The sequence below is a fragment of the Amyelois transitella genome, chromosome 24 (genome assembly GCF_032362555.1).
Source record: "Amyelois transitella isolate CPQ chromosome 24, ilAmyTran1.1, whole genome shotgun sequence".
Classification (NCBI taxonomy): Eukaryota; Metazoa; Arthropoda; class Insecta; order Lepidoptera; family Pyralidae; genus Amyelois; species Amyelois transitella.
In genome coordinates this window covers 2,754,793-2,769,572 of record NC_083527.1, presented here as the reverse complement: position 1 = coordinate 2,769,572, position 14,780 = coordinate 2,754,793, and the positions used below count along the sequence as shown (strand labels likewise).

General features: G+C 35.2%; 1 protein-coding gene across 4 annotated transcripts in view; it reads left to right on the top strand.

Annotated features, from left to right (window-relative positions):
* The first annotated feature begins 372 nt into the window (after positions 1 to 372).
* LOC106135956 (uncharacterized) overlaps positions 373 to 14,780 on the top strand; it is a 62,086-nt gene continuing 47,678 nt past the window's right edge. For all 4 annotated transcript variants that reach the window (XM_060951248.1, XM_013336379.2, XM_060951247.1 and 1 more), the window contains exon 1: positions 373 to 508. The gene's annotated coding sequence lies outside the window, so the exon portion shown is untranslated. The remainder of the gene's footprint in view (positions 509 to 14,780) is intronic.

Here is a 14,780-nt window from a genome sequence, read left to right as displayed (position 1 = left end):
TCGATCACAATCAAATTATGGGTCAATCAGATAATGACACGAAGCGACTGTAGTGTGCCTTTCCTGACTCTGATAAAAGATGAACATAAACTATCTTAAATCAGCATGGATTGTTATGTGAAAATATTTATTCTCGTTGAAATTATACCGCAAAAGTTGTACATTCTCAAAACTGTGTCAAATGACATAAAAAAATGTTAGAACTTTCCCATTGTAACTCACTCAAAACGCTCAAACTGGGTTACTCGAAAAAACTGAGTTCCGAAACGTTTTTCAATCGCTCTGTTTCTATTACGTGAGAATCGAGCCCCTGAAAAGGATTCCATACCTAGGTATATTTCCCTACGAATCCCCTTTCAATTCAGTCGCTTTCAGAACGCCGCGCGGAGCGCACGTCGACCGTCCCACGCTCCTAAATACAGTGTATTTTTGCAAATACTGTGTGAAATATTAACTCGATTATCGTATAACAGTGTTAAGGATACACCATTGTGGATTTCATCTCATGGTAAGCAAATTTCAGATATATTTGAACCATTCAGATAACAGACCTGTTGCTGTCGGTATGAAGCTAAACAGATTTCGGATCAAGCGAAAATTTTCACAAAAATGCGTTGTGAGATATGGTTAATTTATGATAACAATAATAAGAGGCTGTTTATCGTCTGGCACTGCCTATGTTATCGTATCGATCCAAATTGTCAGCATTATCTCTGCGGGTCGCCAATTGCGAATGGTTGTTAGAAACAGCAGGTATTGATGGAAATTTATTACTCATACTGGGACATAAAACAAGATAAAGTAATCAAATTTATTGGTATTTATTTTTTTATTTTCTGTCTCAATTGGATATTGTATTTTATTGAGAAAGCTCTGTTATGGATCATCATCATCATCCTGACGTTTTTAGGGTCCCGTAATCAAATGACAAAAGGGAGCCCTTTTAGAAATGTCGTATCAGCCTGTCAGTTCGTATCTGTATATCAAATCCAGTTTATTCGGAGATTCGGTGTACAGTGAGGTACACTACCGCTCAAAATTATTTGGCCACCCAGTAAAATACATTGTGTAAAAGTTTGAATGATTGAAACTACTTTATAATAATTTTAACCATTTATTAACAATATTTAAGACATTATACATAATACAGTTTTTAAATTTTAGACTCGTCTATATGTCCACCTTTGTTTTTAATGACGGCCTCACAAAGCTTCGGCATTCTAGCCACTAATTTGTCCAATGTTGTCTTGGATATCTTCTGCCATTCGTCTTGCAACTTTCTCCACAAGTCTTCCTGAGATGTAGGACAACGGTTTCGTATTTGTCTATCCAACTGATCCCACAATAGTTCAATGGGGTTTAGGTCTGGGGACTGCGGAGGCCACATCATGAGTTTCAGTACATTTTGTTGTTCTTTTCCTTTTAAAAAATCCTTGCATAGTTTCGACGTGTGTTTAGGATCATTGTCATGTTGAAATACAAATCCTGGACCAATTAAACGGGTTCCTGAAGGCACTGCACTATTTTCTAAGATGGTTTTATAACCTTCTTTTTTTAAGATTCCCTCTATCCTTACAAGATCTCCAACAGCGGAGCCACTAAAACAGCCCCAAACCATCACAGACCCTCCACCGTGTTTAACTGAAGCCACAGTACAAGCGTCAATTACCCTTTCGTTCGATTGCCGCCGTACGAAAACTCTTCGTTTGGATCCAAAAATTTCAAATTTTGATTCGTCCGTCCAGAGAACCTTTTTCCAATCTTCTGTTATCCAATTCTTGTGTTCTCTAGCCCAATTAAGTCTCTTCTTTTTATTAATGGTTTTAAGAAGTGGTTTTGAGACCGCTATGCATCCTTTAAGTCCCGCGTCAAGAAGTCTTCTTTTGACTGTGGATACACTTACTGGTTTATCACGCCCCATGTTAAAATGTGCTGCTATTTCTGGTGCAGTTAATCGTCTATTCCGTTTGCTTTTAATAACAATATTCAAATCTTCACTCGAAGTTGTAGCTCTCGGTCTACCTGGACGACGATTGTTGCAAACTGTTCCTTCAGACGCAAATTTCTTAACAATGTAGTCCACAGTTTGTCTTGGTATCTTCTGCAGTCTTGAAATCTCGCGATTGCTTTTACCGGATTTATGAAGGCCGATTATTATGCCTCTTGTCTCTTGAGAATGTTCCTTAGTTTTACCCATTTTCTTCAAAAAAACAAAATTTCGAAGTAAATAACAAATAAAGTTTGAGACTTTGAGTGTTGAGATACGGAGAGTATGTTTACTGGTAAAATGACATCAGATAACTGAGGTAATTATATTACTAGTAGTTATTATACATTTTAAATTTGTTTATTCCTCAATAACTTAAGTCAAACAAAACTGCCACTTCAAAGAAAATTGAAAGAAATTCCGACAATAACACTATTTTGGTTTTATGACCAGGAGTCGGCTAATAACAATAAGCTGTTTACCTTTTCTAATGTAGATAAGTATTTTACGGTGAGATACAAACAATAAAATATAATAAAAATGTTTTTAAAGATCTTTTGTTTGTGGATTTTAACAAAAGTGCAGGTGGCCAAATACTTTTGAGCGGTAGTGTACATGTAAAAGGTGTTTTTAAAATGACCGCTCCAAAAATATGTACTTTGATTAAAAAAATCATCTTTGTGAAAGATATGTAGGGTGATAAAATACTTTTAACCACAGAAATAATTTCTCAATTGAAAAAGTGATAGTTGCTAGCTCCTCGCCTACAAGAAGAATCCCAAGTTTCTACGATCTTGACATAAAATAATTAAGATTTCGCGGGCAAAAGCTGCAGAAGAAATATGAATCAAGCCACCATTAATCAAGTAAATGACTTCAATCTTCTTTTATGTTAATGTCTTTAAACTCTTGTTTATTCATTCTTGTCTGTTCGCCAGTATCAGAAACAAGAGTAAATTTAATTTGTTTGAGTGCTATTTCAATGCAATATTAAAGCAACTAGGTATAAATTAAACTATATGAGGAACGGTGCCGTGTGGTTCCCGGACCATTACAAAAAAGAATAGGACCACTCCATCTCTTTCCCATGGATGTCGTAAAAGGCGTCTAAAGGATAGGCTTACAAACTTGGGATTCTTTTTTAGGCGATGGGCTAGCAACCTGTCACTATTTGAATCTCAATTCTATCATTAAGCCAAATAGCTGAACGTGACCATTCAGTCTTTTCAAGACTGTTGGCTCTGTCTACCTTGCAAGGGATATAGACGTGACCATATGTATGTATGAGGAACCAAATGACTACCTACATATGTTGTGATTAACTTTGTGGTAAACTTTGACATATTTTTTTTAATAAACCTTGACGTATGACATATATTTTATGATGAAGTGCTTTAATTTTGACATATTGATTTTGCCACTTTTGGCTGATTCTATCACGTAAAGATTATCGCCATTCTGATCGTGCTTTTTAATGTTTTAGAGACTTTTGGCTCTGTCTATCCTGTAAGGTATGACCGTGACATGAGTGTGTTTGTATATCGAATAATGGTATATAACTACAAATCAAGTTCACCTTTTTCTTCAAAAGTGAACCTCTTTATTGCATACTTAAAAAATAACATCGTGTCATGAATTCATGATAGAAAATATAAAATTTTAGGAATATAATAGGCGACATTTTATGTGGTGCAACTGAAGGACATGCAATTTTACGTTTATTTTCACACCTGTAGATAAGTTTTAGCGCAACGAAAAACAAAAACGAGTTTTAATAAGCTTGTTAAAAAAAATGCATACCTAATAATCTCCACAGAATTACAGGTAACTTTTACACACCTGTATCGTCTAGCACGAGGAATGACGACATAAAATATGTTTATTGGGCATTATGTGGGTTTATCGTCGGCTATACAGGGTGTATATCTGGAAAGCTGTGAAGTTATAACAGGTCCATTTCATGGCAATAAAACTAATAACAATGTATTGAAAAATATATCTACAGTGTTCCAAGAATTTTTATAAGAACTTTGTAAGAATTTTCGGAATAAATGTACAAAATAAATATTTAGTGTGTATATCTCCATCTTGATTATTACTTATTTGCCTTTTTACAAAAGTTGACCAGTAGAAATGCTTTTAGTATTATGTTCACATGTAGCTTGAAGACTTCATAAAATTTTTAATAATTTAAAATAAATAAATAAGATATTTTACTTCTGACATTTGATAGATAGCATCAAGCAAAATATTTGCCGAAGTGGTAGGTATTTTTTTCCACTCACTACGATTCCTGCATACTAAACATACTCCACATTTTCTTTAAGTTTAAGGTTTACTCTTGACCTGATTTTTTAACTGGTCATCCTCTATTTGAAGTGCAACGTATTATAACATGTAACGTGTTATTACACGACAGTTTAATACATAATATTCCTTTAATTAACTTTTTAATAAGACCCTTCCATTAATTAACTTTAAATATTTGCGCCTGAAAAGAAGACGCTGTTATTACTTTTTGTTTTTTTTTTGCCACAAGATATACTGGTATTTGAAAATAAATTATTTGTGCTGAATTTACACGCACCTAAACATATGAAAGTTTAACTGAGCCCAAAGTACAAACCTACGTAAATACTAATAATATGTCGGGATGTTATACATATAACATGTAGGACATAATATTAATCAAAAGTTTACGAAGTATGTTATTAAGAAAGTTCCTAATTAGATTCTTGTTAAGTAGCACATTTAAACCAAATTTGTAAATAACAGTTTCATAATGAGAGTTACCCTAAATTGTATACGATTCATTATTTTCCTATCGGCAACGAACGAGTAATTGCGCGACCGAGTGCAGCTCTCAGCGTAACGTATACTTTATTTATATGTTATTGAAAATTACATAAAAAAAAAAACATTTTTTTTTCTAGTATCCAAAAAACGTAGCTAGAAATTGAACCTGAATCCCCTACTAAATGAGCAGACACAGTAACCACCAGACCAACAGCTTCGCGCGGAGGATACCAAAATTATCGAACCCTATCAATATGGAAAAATTATATATGACTGTGGAAAACACGAATTTTCCCTGAATTGAGACCATTTTAAACGTGTAGCGCTGCAGACAAACCTAGTCATTTGTATTCTTATTATTCAGTATTTATTTAAAACACAATAAAGTTATTTCAAACAAACCCACGGGTTTAGTTACCCTTTAATTACTACCCATACACCGAAACTATCCGAACAGAACCTCAACAAATAAGTTTAGCAATAAACCAACTCCAACGTATGTTATATTATCAAGTTGTGATATATAGATTAGGATACTTAGTTGTTCAAAATTAATATATAGTTTACTGTCAACTAGATTATAATCGAGTAATGTATGGTACAGTCGTGCCACTTTTTTGCTCGACTTGGTGTTGTCACTACCGTGCCTTCATATTAAAGTGCACTAAATTTTGTTTTAGTAAATTATTGTATGTATTTATTGATTCTGAATTATTTTATTTAAGTTTAGTGCCGTGTGGTTCCCAACAACAATAAAAAAAGAATAGGACCATCCTTCGCTTTCCCATAAATGTCGTAAAAGGCGACTAAGGGATAGGCTAATAAACATGGAATTCTTCGATGGGCTAGTAACCTGTCACTATTTGCCAAAAAGCTGAACATGGCCTATCAGTCTTTTCAAGATTTCATATTTATTATGGTAATTGTATTTTCTTGGACAAATAAAATACATTATTTAATACAACCGTGTGAAAAGGAAAACATGGACAATGAAAGTAATGATTGCGTGGAATGACGTGCTCCAGCATTACAGAATTAGAGCAAATAGTGGGTAAATGTGTTATTAACATTAACAGACCATTCTCCAAGCTAAATATAGTTGGCAATACGCAGCTCATGTGTAATGCAGTTTATGCGTTTTCGATCATAGATCAACATACATTGGCGTTTACCCTCCTCTCTAAGGACATTATTCTGCAGTGCACTCTCAATGTGTGGTCTTTGTGATGAAACTTGCACATTTAGGCCACTGTATGTGCAACCGTGAACCAATAGATACTGGTCTCGTGCCCTGCAAATTTGCAGTTGCACAGGTCAGCCGAGAGTAGCTTCTTGTGATCGTCACAGCCAGACCCAGAGACTAGCGTCAGGACAATAAATTCTATTATTTGATTTAACTTTATTTTTTTGAATAAACATAGTTTATTAGTTTAAAAACTTATTACACTTAATTAATTAATATTAATTTGATTTAACTGATTTATTATTGTTGTATTTGCCGTGTGATTTCTGGCACTTCAGAATATAACCATATCTTATCCATGGATGTCCTTAACGACGTCTAAATAATAGGCTTATAAACTTGGGATTCCTCTTGTAAGCGATGGGCTAGCAACCTGTCACTATTTGAATCTCAATTCCATCTTAAAGCCTTACAGTTTATATACCCCGCAAGGGATATATGTAGTGGTGACTATACGCCTGTATGTATGTAACTGCTAGTTGCAAGATATTAAGATATAAAATGTGTATGTATATAGTACAGTGGGCTCAGGATATACCTGGGCCACGCTTCTTTGGACCAGATCTGAACCGATTATTGATACATTATGATTTGTTGCAATTTTTCATACTTTACCATCAAGGTTAAATTTAGGTATAATGGCTATAGATTTTATAAAATTTCAATTGACTCTTGTGTCTAACACTTTAGTGCCTTATGCAAAGTAATGAAGTTCTATTTTAAAACTCTTTATAACGAAGATACTCAATGAATAAATTAATAAGGCGTCGTGGGATGAGCCAAGCGTCAGTGTGGGACGCTCTTAGACGATCCTACAGGAGATTTCTCGTTTTATTATAGTGAATGGAAACATTTTCTGAAGAGTATTACTGTGGTTAGAAAACTGAGGAACGTTACGCGTAAAGGAGTGTGGATAAAAAGAAAAAGTTTGCCATAGGAATTTAAATCCGAGGAATTAAAAAAAAATATATATATATATAATTTTTGAGCAGAGTTATCCAAGTTACAAAGATCTGTAATTTTTGGCTCTACCTACTCCGTACTACCTAGTACGGAGTAGGTAGAGCCAAAAATTACAGATCAGGTACCTACCTGAATTATAGATTGTCTTAGACAGAAAATACTTAATTAGTTTTAGCCAGTACTCGTATTGGACTCCGTATATAATACACCTGCATTTCTTAATATGAACTAAAATTGGTTCACGTATCTTTGAATAATATTTATAAAAAGTTGAGTACACTTATATATAAAAAAAACTCTTTTTTTAAATCTCTCTATCATTTTTATAAAGACAAAATTCCCCGAATTGATAGAAAACAAAGTAAATAAAAGTAAGTATCGTCTGATTGCCTTGCAAGACGATTTCCAACGCAATTTGATCAATGCTTCCGATTTTATTGCGAAACGAGACTTAGTATTGTAGGAGCTTTGTATTGATTCGATGTTGATTTGCTTTTTATTCAATGGTAGCTGTTGACCGCGACTTCATTCGCCGTTAAAGTTAATTGACAATCTCAATACAAAAAAAAATCAGAGGAGAAGAAATATTTGTACACCAGTTTTTCAGTATGACCAAACCTAATACTCCTAGTCGCTCGGCGTTCAAACATGCTGTCAATGGGTTCTTCCTTTGGCAGATCAGTAATAGTTCATCCTAATTTGATATTTGATGTGTGTATATGTATTTATGTTTATTAATGTATTTTGTATGTATTTTATTTCTAATGTATGTATTTTGCAGTATACATGTGCACTTTATCGCACCACCAACTTAAAGTTTTTCTATTTGGTCAGCTGGTAGACTGGTATTGGATTTTTTAGTGCAATAAATAGGTTTCACGGATTGGAGCATATATACAACCTCCGACACAACATCGTCGGAGCCGCGGTTCCCCAGGCATAGCACCTTGCCTGGCGGAAGATCTTCCCTTTGGTGGCGGTCGAGCCCAATCATCGCTCCCGCTACATTGATGAACCACAAGAAAGTCTTAAAATCACTTCTTAGATGTAAAATCGCAAGCATTTATTTGTCAGGTCATATCGGTCAGTTACAATGTTATGTAATGTATAAAGTTCTATACTTGACTTTCGCCCAGACCTTTGCTCCGTGGGAATTTTCAGGAATAAAAAAGGTGTTAGTCCTGATTTTATCCTCACGCCACCTCTCTGAAAAAAGTGGTGTCGGAGTGTGGTAATTAAAAATGATTCCGAACTCTATGGTTTCGCTAATTGTATGATAACAACAGTCTTCCGCGCGCTGTGGCCGGCCGCTATTGCCCTTAAGGGGAACGCCGCCGTCGCTGCATTTTATTCTATAAGGGATTATTCTCACTAACGCGGTCCGTAGCGGGTTCAGGACATTAATTTGCTAGGTTTTATATTTTTTGTGCTTAATCCGTCAAGGAAAAGTTAGGCCTAATTAAGGGTATCTTAAACTGATTTTGCATAAATTATTATTTGTCAGTTTGGCCAGGGTTTTGTTAGATATATCGTGCAGTATGAACGCAAGTTACAGCTCTGGTGAGAATCGTCCTTTATTCTGTATTTTATTGAGAAATGCAAACTCCAATAAGTTGAAGAGTTAGATTGCAGTTTCGAGGACTTTCCGAGAATACAACAGCTTGCATTAGTTTGATTTTATTTGCCTTTTTTATTTAGGAGTTATAAGGACTATGAAATGTCAGCGGTGCAAATAAATTTTCAAATTCAGATATTCAGCTCAACGTGACCTTTGAGCCGTGTGATCTGTCTATCCCATAAGGGATGGCGTACTACCGTTAAAACACATTGTCAAACAAGATTTTTCCTTACGGGGTAGACAGAGCCAATAATTAAAAACGCTTCCAGCATTAAAACTTCCACTAGATTAGGTTTAATGTGATTCCCATATAACGATAACCATAACACAGATGTGGCTAAAGTCAATAAAATTTAATACAAAAACAAATTCAGCAAAAGGTGTGCGATGAAACCCAACAGTATATGATGAACTCTTGTATATTGATGTCAGTCATTAGAGGTCCTTTCTGAAGGCGCTCGCGACAGTACCTTACGACTCGAGGGCCCTCCGGCCATCTTCAAATGTTCCTAATAACCTCTCGGAGCGAACAAGCGTCGGGTTTAGGGACAGGTACAGTTGGATCCGAAAATATTGGAAGTTTTAATGTGTCTAATGGGACATGCAATTTTTTTTAATTTTTATTATGAGTTTAGACATTTTTATTTGTTTATATTTTATTTTATTTTTATTTTTATATAGTATTGGCTCTGTCTATCCCGCAAACTACATTGCAAAAACGAAAACGGGTTACTTACATTACGTAACGTAAGGTTAACGTTACGTTTACCGTAACGTTAGTTTACGTTATTAACCGTTCTTATGTTACGAAAACTACATTGACAACATTATTACGTTTGACGTTTTGTATTATAAAAAAAGTAAGTTTAATAGACAAAAATACTGTTGGCTCTGTCTATCCCGCAATGGATATAAACGTGATTATATGTATATAAATGTATGTATATTTGTTATTTATATTACCTATACAAAAGAAGAGGCAGAGTCTGAAGCTCTAGTAAGGATTTTGAATTATATACCTTTGTACCTAATCTTACTGAAATTGGACTTTGATACAAGGATATCGGCAATAACGTTAATTTTATTATACATAATTTAAAAAAATATCTGTACGACTGTACCTACCTCAAAAAGGTGGATGGAGGATGACAAGGCTCCTTAATGAAAGCTGCGATAGATGCTAAAAGTCGATGCGTTCTTCAAATTTTGTTAACCTCCGTATTAAATAGAGAGTACCTATTGTTAATTAAAACTTTTTGACATTTATTGTACTCATATTTACGTGTTCCCAATATAACCCTCCATCCGGGGTCCGCTTTAAATCTTCTCCAGTTAATAATTATTCTTGATTAGTTACTTAAAAGTAATTAGGAACATAAAAAAACATATATTTTAAAAACATCCTTACTAAATTCTACTCATAAAATATTTTATCACCCCATACCTACACATTTTTTTATTTTCTCTCGTAAAATAAGGTCTCGTTTATTGGCCCTCAAAAAAGATTATGACAAAATTTTCTATATTTTTTTCTCATATATTTCCCCTAAATCATTTTCGTCGCTGATCTCCTATCACCCAGAGAACGTATGCTTTATGGTTGTATGGAATTGACATACAATGTATTCTAAGGTTAAGCCGTATTAAACTTTGACCCACTCGTAAAGTTTTATTAAAATGCCTGCGAACTTTGACCTTATATGTAGTTGGATTGGAATATCTTTGAGTGTGAAAAAGTTAGCGATGAACCTAATGCATTACGCATATTATCTACTTTAATACTCACTTCACTTCTTTTTTACATAAATAATATACATACACATTATCACGTCTAATCCCCTGCGGGGTAGACAGAGCCAGAGTTTTATAATGGAATTGAGATTCAAATAGTGACATGCCGACGGGCTAGCAACCCCATCGCCCACAAGAAGAATCCCGAATTTGTCAGCCCATCCCTTGTCCCCTTCTACGACATCCATGGAAAAGAGGCGGAGTGATCCTATTCTTTAGTTCCGCGAACCTCACGGCACTTTTCCTTTTCTCTTTCTTTGTATACTTACACGAGGGACTGATAGAGCCCGCGGCTCCGCCGGAGAAGTACAAAAAATCTCTTGACTGCAATCTGTCACTATTTGAATCTCAATAGCCCACAAGATTTTATATTAGACATACATATAAGTTCCTTCTCTGGTCTAAATGTGCGCTGAGAGAGGATTTTCCGAATTTACAAAATTTCAGACATTTTTCTTGGAGCCGCTTGTACTTACACAAAGCTTTAGTGGATTGTAATCCAATGTCTAAAGTCAACGGCCAAAGTCTTTCAAACGAACTGCGCAGGATTTCCTTTGAGGCGCTACATCGCCTTAATTCTATGTAAAAGACAACTGTTTTACATATCATTAAGGCAACGTAGTTGTTGTTTATTTGTTTGTACTACATACATACATATGGTCACGTCTATATCCCTTGTGGGGTAGACAGGGCCAACAATCTTGTAAAGACTGATCGGCCACATTCAGCTTTTTGGCTTTATGATAGAATTGAGATCCAAATAGTGACAGGTTGCTAGCTCATCGCCTAAAGTCCCAAGTTTGTTAGCCTATCCCTTACACGCCTTTTACGACATCCACGGGAAAGAGATGGAGTGGTCCTATTCTTTTTTGTATTGGTGCCGGGAACCACACGGCACCGGGTGGTTTGTACTAATTGCTCATAATAAAAATAAAAAGATAAGTACATTAATATAATAACATCTATATCCTTTACGGGGTAGACAGAGCCAACAATCTTGGAAATACTGAAACGTCACCTTTGATTTGTTGATTATTGCTCAGCTCTATGGCTAAATGATAGAATTGAGGTTCATGTCATGAATATTCAATCAATAAAAGTAATTAAATTTGTATGCAAAGCTAAATACAATAGTTAATCAATAAGTTTATCAGTCGGCGTGGTTTGATATGCGATATGATACGAATTTATTAACTCTTTTCCAAACATAGAATGTCTTATCTGTTAACAAATATCCGAAAAAAAAATATATTTTTACCATTTATAAGTACATATATAAAATCACGCCTCTTTCCAGGAACGGTAGGCAGAGACTACGCCTTTTCACTTGTCACGATCCCTGCATACTTCTTTCGCTTTATCTAATAACTAATAAATCTTCTATATTTGTATGGCTTAATGATTGAGATTCAAATAGTGGCAGATTGCTAACTCTTGTGCCGTGTGGTTCCCGGCACCAATAGAAAAAAGAATAGGACTACTCCATCTCTTTCCCATGGATGTCGTAAAAGGCGACTATGGGATTGGCTTATAAACTTGGGATTCTTCCTTTAGGCTAATATGAGCTAGCTGTCAGTATTTGAAAATCAATTCTATTATTAAGTCAAACAGCTGAGCGTGGCCATTCAGTCTCTTCAGGACTGTTGGGTCTGTCTACTCCGCAAGGGATGTGGACGTGATGATATGTATGTATATGCTAACTCTTAGTACGTCAGGTCTCACCGGAATATCCAGACGGTAACCAACGTCCATTTCCTTGAAAATCCTATTCCCTAAATGTCCCTTTCCTCGAAAGTCCCTTTCCATCGCCTAATAATAATAATCCCGAATTCATAGGACTTTGCCAGATGGCAAACACTATGCTTTTTCTTTGCTCCTAGACAAGGCCGGAAGCTTCCTAAAACGCTTTTAAAATATCAACATTGTGCCGTGTGGTTCTCGGTACCAATAGAAAAAAGAATAGGACCACTCCAACTGTTTCCCGTGGATGTCATAAAAGGCGACTAAGGGATAGGCTTATAAACTTGAGATTCTTCTTTTAGGCGACAGTCTAGCAACCTGTCACTATTTGAATCTTAATTTTATCATTAAGCCAAACAGCCGAACGTGGCCTATCAGCTTTATTAAGACTGTTGGGTCTGTCTACCCCGCATGGGATATAGATATATGTACATATGTATATTTGTAACATTGTGTAAAAACCTTTACACGTAAATGCCGTTAAAACCGACTATTTGAGACTGTTCCCTGTGGACCTGAATAACTTCCTCCGTAAATTCATTCTATCAAATAGACTCGGCATTCCTCTTGGGTAATATGGTTATATACGATGCCCTTTGCTGTGTCACCGTCTCAATATATTTGTGTCAAAACATGTTTAACTTTATTAGTCAAGTCCTAGAATTATTTAGTCAATTTAACGGAATTATTTAAATCCATACACAATTAATTAACAAATAATAATTGGTGTTGTGTGGATCCCGTCAATAATTAAAAAAAAAGGAAAGAACAACTCCGTATCGTGCCCATGGATGTCGTAAAAAGCGACTAAGGGACTTTCCATTTGCCACGATCCCTGCATATGTAGATCCGATTCAACCACGTTAATAACTCTCTTCATGCATTGACCTGACCTTTCGCTAGGATGTCCCCGATGTTCGTCTAGGCTTTCCTAAGTACCTACACGGTTCTTATTCACACTCTCCTTGTTGTAAATTTGCATAGTCAACCTGCTTTAATTCATCCTCTCCACATGACCTAACCATCTAAGCGTTCCCGTTTCTATTCCTGTTACTATATTTAACCTTTTTTCACTTTCATTAACGGTCCACATCCACAGTTTTAAAAATGTCACAGGTCACAGGCAACCCGTTCACGCCAATCAAACGGTTTTTACCTCGGCCACGCGAGGATTTGACAAAGGTCAGCAGGACTGTTGCGATTTTCCTCTCCTTTCATTTGTATTTTTATTTTATGACATGTTTGTGCTTCTCAATGATTGGAAAAGAACACTTATTGCCCAAAAAAGAAAAGCTCTTAGAAAAAGAATAAACAGTACAAAAGGCCGTTTTATTTTATCGCAAATTCAATAATTTTCATGGCTTTCGATAACAACTCGTGGCTTTTTCTAGATCAAAATTAGTCTCCTACTCCTAAAGGTCTATTTTATCTCTGTATTGAATTTCATTAAAATCGGTCAAGCAGTTTTTGAGTTTATTCGTTACGTTTGTACTAATACAAATCTAATATACACAGGGTATGACATGAAAAGAAAAAAACTTAACCTATTAGTATCCTATCAAACAGTGAAACTACATTGAGGCTCAATTTCTGTGTTTTCCCAATAAAAACAGCTTTTTCAGTCCATTTTTCTTTCATAAACACTTAATTTGGAGATACGGCGCGAAAAACAACAATTTTTTGAGTTATGAGCGCTGACTATCCTCAGTACTTAACGAAGCAATTACCCTCCCTCTCTCACAGTCGGTCAAAAAGGATTTTGTCCGAAACTTAAGTGTAGTGTAAACAGCAGCGAAATTGTTCCTTTGATGTAAAATTGGATTGTTTTCTTTGACGCCCTTTTAACTGTGATAACATTTTTTGAAATTGTTTTTCTGTTGCCAACACTTTCCTCTGTTTTTCTTCATATTTTTTATAGTAATATATACATATTATCTTTCCAGTATTTTGTCAAAATATCAATAGTGAAATAATGTCAACTATTAATCAAAGTAAAGATTACTAAAATTGAGATTCCTCTTTTAGGCGCTTGGCTAGCAAACTGTCACTATTTGAATCTCAATTCCAACATTAAGCCACACAGCTGAAAGTGGCCTTCTAATTCTTCGTCTTTTCGAAATTGTTGGCTCTGTCTACCCCTTAAAGGATAAAGATGTGATCATATGTATGTATGTAAGCTACTAAACCTTGATATTCCATGTCAACTTTGTAATTGCTAACTCCGTGGTCAACACGTCCTTTTGCAGTAGAGGGGCATGCCGCGGCATGTGACGATGTAATTAAAAACGAACTAGAGTTTGTTCGGAGTCATGGAATAGTTATAAAATTATTCTAGGGATGCAAAGGCTTTGCATACATGTTTATAAGTTATCATGTCTTTATCCCTTAATGGGTGGACAGAGCCATAAAATTTAGCTATGAGATTCAGAGAACTAGGCTAGGTAATATATTAAACTATTTTTTTTTTCATAAGGACGAGTCCCAATTTTAATATAAGCCTTCTTTGAATAACTTCTTCAAACTGTTTGGATATTATTTATTTACAGATTACCCCTGACTTCAGATTAAATATAAGTTTCTCTTTAAGCTGGCTAGATTAAATCACTACCTCGCAGATTAAACTTAGTCTAGACAAAAGCACG